The following is a 16,611-nucleotide window of genomic DNA, read 5'->3' on the forward strand; positions in this document are numbered from 1 at the left end:
GGATATTGCTAATGGTTGGCTGGTCCTTTTAACAATGAGTTAAAGTTCGTGTTTTTGTTACTTCTATCCATTGGTTCTAGTTCTGTACAACGACACAAATCAGAGTAGCTCTAATATAATCATAATTATATGAAAGAGCATTTCTTAATAACAGAAACTATCAGCGACATTGAAAAAGTTGTTATATAGTGTAAATCCCTACTGGGACCCTGTCCAATCCCTGGTCCCTTCCCAACAAAGCAAACAGAGGGAAATTTCTTTTCCCTCAAATAGAGGGAAATTTGCTTATGACTTTGCCACTAAGATTTATAATGAAAACTTTTTTTATGTGTATATTGTAGGAATGAAACTTTATGTGAAAGCTTAAACAATGACCATTTTTGATATCCAAATGTGTGTTTTTTCTATCCAAACAATAGCATGGGGAAAGGTCCTACTCTTATTTCAAAAATGTCCAAAATTGTTTTATAATAAGTAATTTTCAACATTTATCGAGGACTATTTGAAAATTTTTAATGTTTCTTTATTTTGAGAGAGGCATATAGCATGAATGGGGGAAGGGCAGAGAGAGAGAGGGAGAGAGAGAATCCCAAGCAGGCTTCACACTGTCAGCACAGAGCCCAGTGTGGGGCCCAAACTTTGAGATGATGACCCAAGCTGAAACCAAGAGTTGGACTCGCGACTGAGCCAACCAGGTGTCCCAGTCAAGGACTATTTGAAGTCAAGCATGGTGAATAAAGTGGATGTTTGGGACACGTGATAATCATTTGGGGAGGGGGCAGTAAACAGGCCTGAGTAGCAATCAGGACAGTCTTCCTTAATGAAGTTCAAAAACAACTTCTGAAGGGATTTCACACAGGGGAGCTCCAAAGGTGTTCTTGTAAATGGCAGTAAAGAAAGACAATACTCATGATGACTGGTAATCAAGTAATGCTGGATTAATGAACTATTTATTTTATATCAAACTTCCTTTGCTCATATAAAAGTTTCTATTTATTTATTGTTTTGGTCACCCTTGATTTGCCTCTGTGTGAGGAGAACCATGATTAAGGTAGGATCCATTCATTTATTCAGTGACTGCTTATTGAGCACCTTTTTTATGCCAGGCACTAAGGGTAAGATGAACAACACTGTGGGTTTGGTGCCTGCTTTCATGGATCTATGGTAAGAATGGGGTTTAAGATCAGGGAATGGAAAAACAAAAAACAAATCTTCAAGGCAAACCAACTGGAAACCACTGCTATCAGTTAAACATGCCCACATTTTGAGTTAAATTTTTACTTTTTCTCCAAAACATTATCTTGACAACATTATAGTCCTAGGAAGTATTAGGGAGTGCAGTAATGAGACTGTGGTAGGTCTTATGCCTTTATAATGTTTACATTTCTTGTGACCTTTGTGCACGAATGTTTTTGCCCATGTGGCCAGTCAAAAAATGATCTGGTTGACCTGTTTTTCCAAAAGACCTTTGATCAAACCTTTGATGAACAAACAGAGAATCATGTTTTCAAAAAGGACCTACCTACAAAGTTCTATAGTGTCATAATTTTTAAGTACGAAATGTGGACTAAAGTTGAAAAAAAAGCAGTAGTAAGGGACTGAGTTAAACTTTTAACTTTCAGAGGAGACTTACCAGAGTAAAAATTTAACATTGAGTTATCTTTCTTTGATTTACTGTCATAAAAAGTTAGCATACACTAGGGGCGCCTGGGTGGCTCACTTGATTAAGTGTCTGACTTTGGCTCATGTCATGATCTCATGGTTTGTAAGTTCAAGCCCCACATCAGGTTCTGTGTGGACAGGCCAGAGCCTGGAGCCTGCTTTGGATTCTGTCTCTCTCTCTCTCTCTCTCTCTCTGCCCTTCCCTGCTCACTCTCTCTCTCTCTCAAAAATATATAGACATTAAAAAATAAAAAAAAAAAGAGAATACACTCATTCATTCACCAAATATTTATTGAGCACCTAATGTATGCCAAACACTATCCTAAATATTGAGACACAATAGAAAAGAAGATAGAACTGGTATGTTACAGTTTAATACATAACTGCAAATTTTGAGGAGATACAGAAGAAAACTGGGAGAGAACACAGAGACCTAATGCAGGGTAGACAGGGAAGGCTCTCTGAGGAAGTGATGCCTTTAAGCAGAGACCTTGGATGAGTAGAAAATAATCTGGTCAAGGGTGAGGGGAAGAGATTTCCAAGCAAGAGGAGCTGCATGTAGAACAGAGTATATTGTGACTTTAATACATTTCATATTGTGAAAATTTTCCAAAGTTCAAAATAGAAATTCAGCATCCCATGATATTAGCAAATCTCGTCACTTTACTTTAGACTGGCCAGAAATATGTCAGGAAGAAAACTTCAAAGAGGTGGATTTCATTTTTCTGGCTTGTAAACAAAATGCTTAAAAAACACTTTCCCAACACTTGAGGTTAGTTTATAATTACCCTTTTTCATCACCCCGGATAAATTTCCAGACTTTAGTAACATAATAAAACCTTTTTTTCCCCTGCCTTTGTAAATAAATAAGCTGCAGTGAAATCTGGTTCAAAAGGTAAAGCAAAGAGCATCCCAGGTCTTCCAAACATCATGTAAATTTGAGCTACTATCAGACATTCATTAAAAAAAAAGAAGAAAATCAGTTCACCAATGGCATGCTATTGTGAGGAAGTAAAAGGAAGCAACTCAGACCAGACACTGTGATTCATTAACAGGGCTGTCATTTGGGAAAAGGGGTGAAGGGTGCAACGTGGCCAAAGAAATTAACAATCAGTCACTCATTATTCTTTTTTTTTTAACTTAATTTTATTTTTTTAAATTTACATAGAAATTAGTTAGCATATAGTGCAACAATGATTCCAGGAGTAGACTCCTTAATTCCCCTTACCCATTTAGCCCATCCCCCCTCTCACACCCCCTCCAGTAACTCTCAGTTTGTTCTCCATATTTTTGAGTCTCTTCTGTTTTGTCCCCCTCCCTGTTTTTATATTTTTTGTTTCCCTTCCCTTATGTTCATCTGTTTTGTCTCTTAAAGTACTCATATGACTGAAGTCATATGATTTTTGTCTTTTTCTGACTAATTTCACTTAACATAATACCCTCCAGGTCCATCCATGTAGTTGCAAATGGCAAAATTTCATTCTTTTTGATTGCCGAGTAATACTCCATTTATATATATACCACATCTTCTTTATCCATTCATCCATCGATGGACATTTGGGCTTTTTCCATACTTTGGCTATTGTTGATAGCGCTGCTATAAACTTGGGGGTGCATGTGTTCCTTCAAAACAGCACACCTGTATCCTGTGGATAAATGCCTGGCAGTGCAATTGCTGGGTCATAGGGTAGTTCTATTTTTAATTTTTTTGAGGAACCTCCATACTGTTTTCCAGAGTGGATGCACCAGCTTGCATTCCCACCAATAATGCAAAAGAGATCCTCTTTCTCTGCATCTTCACCAACATCTGTTGTTGCCTGAGTTGTTAATGTTAGCCATTCTGAGAGGTGTGAGGTGGTATCTCATTGTGGTTTTGATTTGTATTTCCCTGTTGATGAGTGATGTTGATGAGCATTTTTTCATGTGTCGGTTGGCCATCTGGATGTCTTCTTTGGAGAAGTGTCTATTCATGTCTTTTGCCCATTTCTTCACTGGATTATTATTTTTTTGGGGGGTATTGAGTTTGATAAGTTCTTTATAGATTTTGGATACTAACGCTTTATCTGATATGTTATTTGCAAATATCTTCTCCCATTCTGTCGGTTGCCTTTTAGTTTTGCTGATTGTTTCCTTCTCTGTGCAGAAACTTTTTATTTTGATGAGGTCCCAGTAGTTCATTTTTGCTTTTGTTTCCCTTGCCTCCGGAGACATATTGAGTAAGAAGTTTCTGCGGCCAAGATCAAAGAGGTTTTTGCCTGCTTTCTCCTAGAGGATTTTGATGGCTTCCTATCTTATATTTAGCTCTTTCATCCATTTTGAGTCTATTTTTGTGTATGGTGTAAGAAAGTGGTCCAGGTTCATTGTTCTGCATGTCGCTGTCCAGTTTTCCTAGCACCACTTGCTGAAGAGACTGTCTTTATTCCATTGGATATTCTTTCCTGCTTTGTCAAAGATTAGTTGGCCATATGTTTGTAGGTCCATTTCTGGGTTCTCTATTCTGTTCCATTGATCTAAGTGTCTGTTCTTGTGCCAGTACCATGCTATCTTGATGATTACAGCTTTGTAGTATAGCTTGAAGTCTGGGATTGTGATGCGTCCTGCTTTGGTTTTCTTTTTCAAGATTGCTTTGTCTTTTCAGGGTCTTTTCTGGTTCCATACAAATTTTAGGATTGTTTTTCTAGCTCTGTGAAGAGTGCTGATGTTATTTTGATAGGGATTGCATTGAATATGTAGATTGCTTTGGGTAGTATTGACATTTTAACAATATTTGTTCTTCCTATCCAGGAGCATGGAATCTTTTTCCATTTTTTGTGTCTTCTTCAATTTCTTTCATAAGCTTTCTATAGTTTTCAGTATATAGATTTTTCACCTCTTTGGTTAGATTTATTCCTAGGTATTTTATGTTTTTTGGTGCAACTGTAAATAGGATCGATTCCTTGATTTCTCTTTCTGTTGCTTCATTGTTGGTGTACAGGAATGCAACCGATTTCTGTGTGTTGATTTTATATCCTGCAACTTTGCTGAATTCATGAATCAGTTCTAGCAGTTTTTTGGTGGAATCTTTAGGGTTTTCCATATAGAGTACCATGTCATCTGCCAAGAGTGAAAGTCTGATCTCCTCCTGGCCGATTTGGATGCCTTTTATTTCTTTGTGTTGTCTGATTGCAGAGGCTAAAACTTCAAATACTATGTTGAATAACAGTGGTGACAGTGGACATCTCTGTCTTGTTCCTGATCTTAGGGGGAAGGCTCTCAGTTTTTCCCCGTTGAGGATGATATTAGTGTTGGGTCATTCATATATGGCTTTTATGATCTCCAGGTATGATCCTTCTATCCCTACTTTCTTGAGGGTTTTTATCAAGAAAGGATGCTGTATTTTGTCAAATGCTTTCTCTGCATCTATTGAGATTCAGTCATTCATTCTTTCCATTTCTATTGTCCCCTGTTCAATGAACTCTAGTCTTCTGGATCTTTTTGTGATGACTATAAATAAAACATGTATGGGGCACCTGTGTGGCTCAGTTGGTTAAGTGTCCAACTCTTGATTTCAGCTCAGGTCATGATCTCATGGTTTGTGAGTTCAAGCCCTGCATTGGGCTCTGCGCTGACAGCGTGGAGCCTGCTTGGGATTCTTTCTCTGCTCCTCCCTGCTCTCTCTCTCTCCCTCTCTCTCTCTCTCTCTCTCTCTCTCTCTCTCTCTCTCAAAATAAGTAAACATTAAAAAAATAAAACATATATGATTACTGATGCCAAAGTCACCTGCTTAACAATATGAAGGGCCTGCCAACCTGGGATTACAAATTGTTCTTTGCTTTGATAGGCTTTTATAAAGGGCATGTCCTTGAACCCGCTGGGGAGTGGGTAAGATGCTGAGGTGTCTCCATGCACACTCACCCACTGTTGCATTTCAACACATGGCTCCCATGGCTGGTTGGTCAGCACATTTTGTAGATGAAAAGAAGCACATAAGTTCGTATGTAGTATCTCAACTTTTAAAGGGATCTCAGAGAGCATTTAATGTTAAAACTCATCTAATGTAGTGCAGTATTTTCCTAAAGTGCATGTATAAATTTGACTAACTGCCCTCAGTTCACTATTTCACGAGGAAGCTAATTCTCTTTCCAGCAGCTGCCATTTTAAAAGTTTCTCCCTAATATCAAGGTAAAGTCCATTTTCCATAATTCCATGAGGAGCAGTAATAATACTATCTCATGAACACTTCTAGATAGCAGAGCTGGGCCAAGAGGCTTCCCATGCCTTGTTTCTAGTGCTCCCAGCAGTAGTGGCCGGAAGGATCCTCCTGAGCATTTTAGAGATGGGGAAACATATGGTCACATGGGCAAGACAGGTGGATCCAGTCGGGCTAAATCCAGTGCCTAGGCCCCTTCCTCAACACCATGGTAGTTCTGATTTCAGAATAGTGTATTTGAAGGCATCTCATAAACTCTTTTTGGCTTCCTTATTCATACTTCATGTGCTGCTTTCCATTGCTCTCAGGATAAACCATGACTAGATCTTTATAAAAGGTATATATGGATGAATCTAAAAGTTATACATGCCCAGAAAACTGCACATAGTACTCCAGTTGACATGTGAGTTTTGCAAAGAGACTTCCTTTATTGAGTCTTTTATTAATGGCATTTATATGTATGTATGTATGTATGTATGTATGTATGTATGTATATTTTTAGAGAGAGTGCAAGTGGGGGAGAAGCACAGAGGGAGAGAGAGAGAATCTTTAGCAGGCTCCATACTCAGTGCAGAGAATGGCATTTATTTTTAAAAGTAACAGTAGGGGCTCCTGGGTGGCTCAGTTGGTTAAGCATCTGACTTTGGCTCAGGTCATGATCTCATGGCTCAAGAGTTTGAGCCCTGCATCGGGCTCTGTGCTGACAGCTCAGAGCCTGAAGCCTGCTTCAGATTCTGTCTTCCTCTCTCTCTGCCCCTCCCTCTCTCTCTCTCTCTCTCTCTCTCAAAAATAAATAAACATTAAATTTGTTTTTAAAAACTAACAGTGGCGTATTAGTTAAGATAGAGATGGAGGTAGGTTTAACCCCTGGCTTTAATACTGACAATTTGTTAAACTCTGGGCATTTTACTTCCCTGATTATTAGTTTTCTCAACTATATCATGAGGATGGTGATGATAATGATGCTTACTTTTTATAATTGTTGTGAGAATTGACATAATGCAGCTAAAAAACTTAGTCTGAGGCTCACAGCACTATATATATTCAATAAATGATAAACATTATTATTATTATTTCTTGCTTTGCAGTAAACCAAAATCCCTGTGACTGTTATCAAGCTAGGCTCTCCCTATACCATGTTTGTAAAGTTGAATCTTAGAGATATATATATATATATATATATATATATATATATATATATATGTATATATATATATATATATATATATGTTGAATTTCTTCATGGTTAAATTCTGGCCAATATTTCCAGCTTGAATCTTGTTTCTCTCATTTGATATATTAGTAATCCTTTCCAGTTTTGTGTTGCCTGAAAATTGGTAAACATATTTTCAGCATTTCATTAAAGTTGTTGCTAGAAGTGATTACACAGTGAAATTTATGTTCCCATTTAGTTAACTTATACTGTCCTATGTTTGTTCCCACTTACTTGCTTCCACTGTTCTCAGGATTTAATACATGTTCAACAGCTACATGTAGGATTTTCCCTGTGCCTTTTAAAAATCATACACTTGTTATATCCCCTCGTGATCCCCTGAGTTTTAAGCCGCCTCCGACCTATGATGCTGTAGGTCTCCCGATATTGACATAGCTGAATCTATTAACTAACTTCTAGAGTGGAAACCAGACACCTGGGGTTTGTACTAGCCTTTCCATCTACGCACTTTAAGCTCTCTGTGGCTCCATTTTTATACTTATAAACCTGAGCAAATATTTGCCTTTTCCTTCCTTTCAGTGCCATGGTGAAGATGAAATAAATAGTTGTAAAAGAACATTGCGTTCTTCAAAAAGCAGTGGCATACCATTTACAGATAAATTCCTCATCTAGTCACTATCAAAATAGCTAAACCACTAACTGTGGGCAGGAGAAGCCCCTGAACAGCAAGCTAGTGTGGATGACACCAAGCCTATGTGTTTGTCATCTGCGTTTCACTCGGGGACCCGGACTCATTTAAAGCTTCATTACACACATACGTTTGACAGGCTTGGCTCCTTCATTTCCTAGTCCATAGTCAAGTAGAGGTAGGTAAATTGAAAATTAGCTGGGGAGATAAATTGAAAGCCTTAAAGGGAGGCACGTTGAAGGTAGCAAGAAACAGATAATCCTTTTTAAAGAAAAAGAGAGGCAAAAGAGCTACACAAATTAGAAACTCGGAAGTACGGAAATCCAAGACCATTAAGTAAAGGGGAAAACCAGCCTTGAGCTGCTGAGTAGATTCCAAGAACATCACTGGATTATAATCTAGTACTGTCCGTGGTGTTCAACATGATCACTGATTTCTGTGTTGGACCTCTGTGTTTTCACGTGCCCAGCTTTCATTCTGCTCTCTTTTGGAAGCAGCACTGTGGCCTTTGGAAAACTCCTTTCTCATGTTGTACTCTGTCTCAGAAGACCCATCACCTAAAGTGTCCTCTCCTCTCCTGGACAAGGCTGAGTGTCTGGTCTAAGCAGATCAGTAGCTTTCGGACAGGAATTTGCATGTCAAGCAGGGTAACTCATAGCTTTTGGGGGTGCTTCATCCTGGGACCCTGAATAGATACTTTATTTTTCCTTCTACACAGACCCTGGGAACTGCAATGGTTCCTGACCTTTTCAAGATTGGTTATCTAATTTTCCTTTAATTTGGGGACTACTCTGAAACATTCCAATAAAATATTTAGCTTAAAGGTACTTTTACGCTGCTCACAGTTCGTGATCTCTAATCGACACAGATTCATTAAAGGAAAGGCTCAATTTTGTTCCATACGCAGTGTTTAAAAAGCCCCAGGTATTTGTAATAAAAATTTAAAATATTTCCATCTGACTCTGTTAAAATAAATTTTAAGTTATTTAGCATTAAATAGCCATTTTCATTCTAAAGAATTTTCTCATTTCCTAACCACACCAGATAAATGAGTTGTGATGGCATACAAATCCAAGAAAAGACTGCATTTTATTGTTAAGTTTGAGTATGTCTCGCTTAACTCTTTGTCTCAGCATGGTTCTGGTTAGCTCCTCATTAAAATGATGACTGATGTCATAAAAACAGCCTGAGGGTACATTTTAAATGGAAAACTTTCAGTTGTGGTTCAAATACTTTGAACGTTCAACAAGTATCTACAGCCACGTTCTGGGGTACAGCAGTGAGCAAGGTGGACACAGGCCCAGCGCTCATGGAGCTTGTGGTCAAATAGCCCAGTAAATGTATTCAGAATGAAAGGAAGAGTGGCCTTTGCTCCAAACAAGCTCATTGCCCAGGGCTCTGGCCATGTATTTCTCCTGCCTAGAAAATCTAATAGCTGACCTTTATCCACATCCTTTACGTATCTTCTCCCCATACATCCCATTCCTTTTTCAAGGTTAAGCCTCTTACAATAACAGTGATGATAGCTAAACATTTATTGCGCAGGATGCTAACCTCTTTATTTGGACTACATTATTACTCATGGTGCACTATGAGATATTTATGTATGACTCCGCAGTAATCTAATTGATGGGATTTTAGGAAGATATATATATATATATATGTATATGTATGTGTATATACATATATTTAAATTTAATATATATTATATGATTATAGTATATATTATATTTTAATATTATATATGTGTGTGTGTGTATACATATATATATATATACACAAATTAATTAATTAAAATATTGAATTCATTGTGCTCAGTTTACTGGGATTCTTTTGACCATAGAACCTGAAATATTAGGTGGGAAGGAAACAATTTGATATCTGCTGTGCATCAGAATTGCCTGGGGAAGGTTTTTTTTGTTTTGTTTTGTTTTGGTTTTTTTGGGAGAGAGAAAGAGAGAGAGAGAGAGAAAGAGCACACATGTAGGCAAGCAGGGGAGGGGCAGAGGGAGAGAGAAAGAGAGAATCTTATTTTTTCTTTCTATAATTTATTTATTTATTATAATTTACATCCAAGTTAGCGTATAGGGCAACAATGATTTCAGGAGTAGATTCCTTAAGGAATCCCCCCTCCCACAACCCCTCCAGTAACCCTCAGTTTGTTTTCCATATTTAAGAGTTTCTTATGTTTTGTCCCCCTCCCTGTTTTTATATTCTTTTTGCTTCCCTTATGTTCATCTGTTTTGTCTCTTAAAGTCCTTATATGAGTGACATAATATGATATTTGTCTTTCTATGACTGACTAATTTTGCTTAGCACAATACCCTCTAGTTCCATCTATGTAGTTGCAAATGGCAAGATTTCATTCTTTTTGATTGCCGAGTAATACTCCACTGTGTGTGTGTGTGTGTGTGTGTGTGTGTGTGTGTGTGTGTGTATACCACATCTTCTTTATCCATTCATCCATTGATGGACATTTGGGCTCTTTCCGTATTTTGGCTATTGTTGATAGTGCTGCTATAAAAACATTGGGGTGCATGTGTCCCTTTGAAACAGCATACCTGTATCCCTTGGATAAATACCTAGTAGTGCAATTGCTGGGCTGTAGGGTAGTTCTAGTTCTATTTTTAGTATTTTGAGTAACCTCCATACTGTTTTCCAGAGTGTCTGCACCAGTTTGCATTCCCACCAGCAGGGCGTAAGAGATCCTCTTTCTCCACATCCTGCGAATATCTGTTGTTGCCTGAGTTGTTAATGTTAGCCATTCTGAGAGGTGTGAGGTAGTTTTGATTTGTATTTGCCTGTTGATGAGTGATGGTTATGAGCATTTTTTCATGTGTCGGTTGGCCATCTGGATGTCTTCTTTGGAGAAGTGTCTATTCACGTCTTTTGCCTTCTTCACTGGATTATTTGTTTTTTGGGTGTTGAATTTAATAAGTTCTTTATAGATTTTGGATACTAACCATTTATCTGATATGTCGTTTGCAAATTATCTTCTCCCATTCTGTTGGTTGCCTTTTAGTTTTGCTGATTGTTTCCTTTGCTGTGAAGAAGCTTTTTATTTTGATGTGGTATCAATAGTTCATTTTTGCTTTTGTTTCCCTTGCCTCTGGAGATGTGTTGCGAGAGAAGTTGCTGCGGCTGAGGTCAAAGAAGTTGTTGCCTGCTTTCTCCTCTAGGATTTTAATGGCTTCCTGTCTTACGTTTAGGTCTTTCATCCATTTTGAGTTTATTTTTGTATGGTGTAAGAAAGTGGTCCAGGTTCATTTTTCTGCATGTCACTATCCAGTTTCCCCAGCATCATTTGCTGAAGAGACTGTCTTTATTGCATTGGATATTCTTTCCTGCTTTGTCAAAGATTAGTCAGCCATACGTTTGTGGATCCATTTCTGGGTTTTCTATTCTTTTCCATTGATCTGAGTGTCTGTTTTTGTGCCAGTAGAGAGAGAGAGAATCCATGCTTAGAGCAGAAACCAACCTGGGTCTTGATCCCATGACCCTGGGATCATGACCTAAGCCAAAATCAAGAGTCGGATGCTTAACCAACTGAGCCACCCAGGTGCCCCTGGGGGAGTTTATGAAAAATAGAAATGCCTAAGTACATCATTCTCAAAAATTACAATTAATTAAAAATACACAAGCATGCACATATAAAACACAGCACAAAAAATGACCCCAAATCCTACCTTCTTAAGATAATCACAAATAGTACTTTGTGTGTTTCCATTGGGTCTTTCTATTTTGTGGCTCTAAACTTTTAAACAAAATATTGGGGTAGACATAGCCTCATCATTGAGATCTTCTCTTTCCACCTTACTCCATTCCTTTCCCCATTATGCTTAAGTTTTCTCTAGAATTTCTGACCTTCTACTTGTTCATGACATCTTAATTCATTTATTTTTCTCCACCAGAGAAACCTATCTTCTCCTCCTATCCCCAACCCTCTAGAATATCAGTTTCAAAAGGACAGAGAGTTTTGTCTGCTTTGTTCATTGCAGTATCTACAGCCCTAGAAGTGTGCCTGGCACAGAGAGGATGTGGAAAATGAATGAATGAAATTGACAAAGTGCCCTTCAATAATGCTATACTATTTCCACTCCTACAAGAAGTTTAAGGCAGTGTCTGTGTCAGAGAAATATTTTGATGGGTAGGACTTGGAGGCACCACTTGAATGTTTCCTAGGATCTGTGGAGGGTATCGGGAATCAGGAGCTTACAACACGAAAACAAAGCGTGATGTCTGGGGCCACTGGGCCAACAGCAGATGCCATACACAACGGAAATGCCATGTTGAAGATCCCACCTGCCCTCGAACAGGCTCAACAGGAATATTTTTAAAAACATGTGCAGCTATTGGTTTCAGTACTTGAGCACCTAACTTGTCTACATAACAAATTTGGGAACTTGTTCAGGACTTTGTCCTGGTTCCTTTGGTTCACATCTTTCTACCATCCAGATGGCCTAATTCTTAAACTTTTTATGAGCAGAGTACTGCTTTCAGTGCTATTTCGTCATTTCTCACAGCTCTCTATCCTTTAGAATAGCTTTTAAAGTTACTTGGGCCATTTTGGGTACAGGACATTGGATGACTGGTTTTGTGCACCTGAATAAATGGAAGCCTTCTTGGCATTATTAATGTTCAAAAATATGCAACCCACACTCATATTCTTCAGCTGGAGATTGTTTTGAAGTCATTTTTTAATCACTGAATTTCTAAATCAGAAAGTATATTTGAAAATAGAAATTTAGAACTAAATACAAAGAACAGCATGAAAGGCTTTTTATAAAAATTAAGAGGGGCAATGAAGTGTAGTGACAAGGCACCAGGGCCAAGGCCCAGGAAATCTGAGTCCCATGGGCTTCTCTGCCCATCGTTAGCCCTGCTAGTGCCCTACTTAGTTGGGAAATGAGGCTGCTCATCCTAATTCCCAAACTCTGTTATGGGAACTATAGATATGTGAATCATAGTGCAAACTGTAAATGTTTATTCAATTGAAAAGGCCATGCTAATCTTAAATACCGAAGAATGATGGTAGTTTAGTAGAAAGAGGGATTCTGAAGAATTCTGGAGTTTGTTTTCCCAAACTGTTTTGTATGGAACATCACTTCAGTGACGTGTTTAGTCAGCTTTTGATGACTGCTAACCTCAGTACCTCAGTGGCTTATCTCCCATACACATTTATTTTCATGCTCACTGTCTGCAGTTCAACCACAGTGAAGCTGGTCTAGGCTGGGCTCCACTGCATATTAGGCATCAAGGTTGTGGTCACTGTGTCTTGATTCCAAGCTACTGGTTGGGTTCAGATCTTCTCTATGTGTCTATCATTATTCTAGTACAAGTGGCTAACCCAGACAGGTTCTCCAGGCTGAGGCAGAAGTGTAACAGAGAAATAATCGGTGCCAGAACATCTAAGGCCTCTAATGTTCCATTGACCAAAGCAAGTCACATGTCCAAGTCCAATGTCAATGGGGTTGGGATGGATACTTTACCTACAGTGGGGGCAGAGGGAATGACTGTTTGCTAAATATTAATCCAAGCTTTCACAAATGTCTTTAAAAAATAGGAACATGCTTAAAAGAGCTTAGAAATGTCTTAGACGTTTCCAAAATACAATGCCTTATTAAAGGTTGTGAGGACTCTTGTTCTAAATAAAATCATTTGATTTTGCTTAGCATAGTGATAACCAAATTTATGTGACTGTAGTAACTTTTGCCTATACTTCACAAAACCCATTCATGTTTCATGACACTGGATTTGTGCCAAATACACTTTGGTAAATGCTGTTCTCAAGTTTGCATTTGAATGATTGTCAAGCGTACCAGCTCTGGATCAGATAGACCTTCCTTTGACTCTTGGCTCTGGAACTGTTTTTAAGTGTCTGGAATTCTTGTGGTAGACAGTAGTTTGCTGTAAAGTTGAGTTATGCTGCTGAGAAGTGGATGGTGGTACCACCTGTGCTAAAGTAGCGAAAGGAAAGAGGTGAGCTCTGACAGATTAGGCCAGGTAGGGTCTGGTTGAGAATTCTCATGATAGGTTCACAAACCTGGTAAAAATAAAAAAAATACTCTGCCATCATGGTCCTGACTTAGGTAATAGAGAAGATAAAGCCACATCCCGGTAGAAGAAATGATAAATATGCGATTTGTAAGATTATTTTTACCTCTTTTCATTCCCAAATATCTTTCACACCTATTTGATGATGCCTAGAATTCTGGTTGAAGCAACGTTCTACATTATAGAGCGAAGGAGAAGATTTTGATTTAATAATGAAGTATCGTATTATGTTGTAAAGTATAATTAGCCAATGAATTAGCCAACTGATTTAGGTTCCAGCTCAATTTGGAGAAGAGGAACAGAATGTTGGTAAAGAAAAGGACCCGGTAATTTGAAAGGAGAGTGTTAGCGTCTGAGTGTTTATGTGCCCCCCAAATTTATATGTTGAATGTCTATGTTACCCCAATGTGATGGTATTGGGAGGTGGGGCCTTTCAGAGGGGATGAGGATTAGATGGGATCATGAGGGTGGGACTCTCATGAATAGGATTGTGTCCTTATAAGTGTCACAAGAGGGTCTGTTTTCTCCTTCTCCCACATAGAGTCACAAGTAGAAGTGGCCGGTTTGTAACCCAGATGAAGGCCCTCAGCCGAACCTGACTATGCTGGCACCTGATCTCATACCCCCAGCCTCCAGAACTGTGAGATATAAATTCCTGTTGTTCATAAGCCACCCAGTCTATGGTATTTTGTTTTAGCGCTCTGAGCTAAGACAGAGGGAAAGGACCCCAGAGAGTCAGTAAGAAGGAAAAAAAGAAGGACGCACTGCAAAGACATATTTGGTCAGAGCCACTTGAGGACAAGTAGAACTTTGTATTAAGGTCCTTGTCCCAGGCCCCGTTCTACTTGGTGAGGTTTAAAGACCTGTGTTTATTTAATACAGACTTCTTACAAAGGATCTCTTTCCCCAGAGGATGTGCGAAGCAGCGTTGCTATAGTTTCCACAGAATCTCAGTATGTCAGAGCAGGCAGGATTTTGATGATTATGTATCTGAACACTACAATTTTACAAACGAGAAAATTAAGGCACAGCAAGGAAAGTAAAGCTCAGAATTATTCAGCTGGAAGAGATAGAAATGGACCTACCTCTCAGAGCTCACAGTTCAGGACACATTTAATAACAACTGCATTATTAAATAATAAGAGTGATAATGATAATGCCTACCATTGATGAAGCGTTCATTACAGCCAGGCATAATTCTAAGTACTTTATGTGCATGGTTTCTTTTATGCCTCATAATAACCCAATGAGGTAGGTATCTCCTTTATATAATAGGAGGGGCGCCTGGGTGACCCAGTTGGTTAAGTGTCTGACTCTTGGTTTCGGCTCAGGTCATGATCTCACAGTTTTGTGAGTTCAAGCCCCACGTTGGGCTCTGTGCTGGCAGCATGGAGCCTGCTTGGGATTCTCTCTCTCCCTTTCTCTCTGCCCCTCCCCCATGCATGCTGTCTCTCTCAAAATAAATAAAATTAAAACATTTTTTAAAATAAGAGGAGAACAGAGCACAGAGGGGCTAATAAATTTGCACCCAGGGTTACCTGTAGGTAAGTGACAGAGATAGGACACATCAGAAAGTAATTTTCAAAGCAACATCTGGCATACACCAGGTCTTTTTCCAGAAACATCCACCTGATGAAAGGGCAATACTGCATACCTCTTCATTCACTCAGACAAACAGAAAATGGGCTTAAAGGACATGTTTCTTGATCTTCCCTGTGTCCACCATCAAACTCAACCATCCTCTTCATGCCAGATGGACATGAAACTACAAATCCCCTGAAACAACTGGGGAGAGAGTAAAAGAAAATTAGTAGCCGCTACTGTATTCTAAACAGCTAACTCCCAGGAATATTGTCCTGAAGATTTGAGTTGAAAAGAAGAAACTCACTCTTAGTGGATGGGTACTTAATCAGTTCAGATGGCTTAAAGATAAAAAAATAAAAATTAAAAAAAATAATAAATAAATGCTCAGGAGAGTGGGATTGTGGAATTGTGTGAGCGGGCTATGTTCACCATGTAGAGCACAGGCAGTCCAGACAGAGGGAAGTTGACTAGGATTAGGAACTAGACTTTGGAATGAGAGCAGTGGCAGTGAATCTGCCCTTTGGTTGAAGATGTAAGAAAGGTAGCCAACATCCATACCAAGAGATGACAAGTAGGACCCAGGGGAGATCCACCCAGCCTATGCTATTGGAACCTGGAGCTTGAATAGGTCTTGCCTTGTTCAAGAAGTAGAGAAGAGAAAATCAATTAGAATGGTTTCTTGGGTGGAAAAAACTGCAAACAAAGAAAAAAAAGCAGTATCAGGAAGATTTGGAGGAAAGAGTACACATCTCAAAACAAGCTACTCTAGGATCCAGAGGACTATTTAAGAGATAGTTTGTCATCCTCAGAAAAATACAGGGAGATATGGTATCTGTGTGCCAGGAACAGAAGCACTTCGGACAGTGAGCTGGATGGAGATGAATGTATTAAGGAGGGACTGCAATAAAGCTAAATATAATGGAAATAGGATAAAACATTCAAAATTTCTAGAAACAAACTAAAAAAGAATAGTGGGCTCTGAGGAAGCCTTGCAATAAATGGTAGTTTAAAAGGAAATTACAGTGCTTCTCCAAAGAAGACATCCAGATGGCCAACCGACACATGAAAACATGCTCAACATCACTCATCATCAGGGAAATACAAATCAAAACCACAATGAGATTCTGACTCACACCTGTCAGAATGGCTAATATTCACAACTCAGGCAACAACCTCATGGAGGTTCCTCAAAAAACTAAAAATAGAACTACCCTACAACCCAGCAATTGCACTACTAGGCATTTACCCGTGGGATACAGG

General features: G+C 38.8%; 1 protein-coding gene across 2 annotated transcripts in view; it reads left to right on the forward strand.

Annotated features, from left to right (window-relative positions):
- Window positions 1-16,611, forward strand: part of LEPR (leptin receptor) — a 155,007-nt gene that overhangs the window by 3,185 nt on the left and 135,211 nt on the right. For both annotated transcript variants that reach the window (XM_045035967.1, XM_045035970.1), the window contains exon 2: window positions 14,309-14,407. The gene's annotated coding sequence lies outside the window, so the exon portion shown is untranslated. The remainder of the gene's footprint in view (window positions 1-14,308; window positions 14,408-16,611) is intronic.

This window comes from Felis catus, chromosome C1 (assembly GCF_018350175.1).
Source record: "Felis catus isolate Fca126 chromosome C1, F.catus_Fca126_mat1.0, whole genome shotgun sequence".
In the NCBI taxonomy this organism is placed as follows: Eukaryota; Metazoa; Chordata; class Mammalia; order Carnivora; family Felidae; genus Felis; species Felis catus.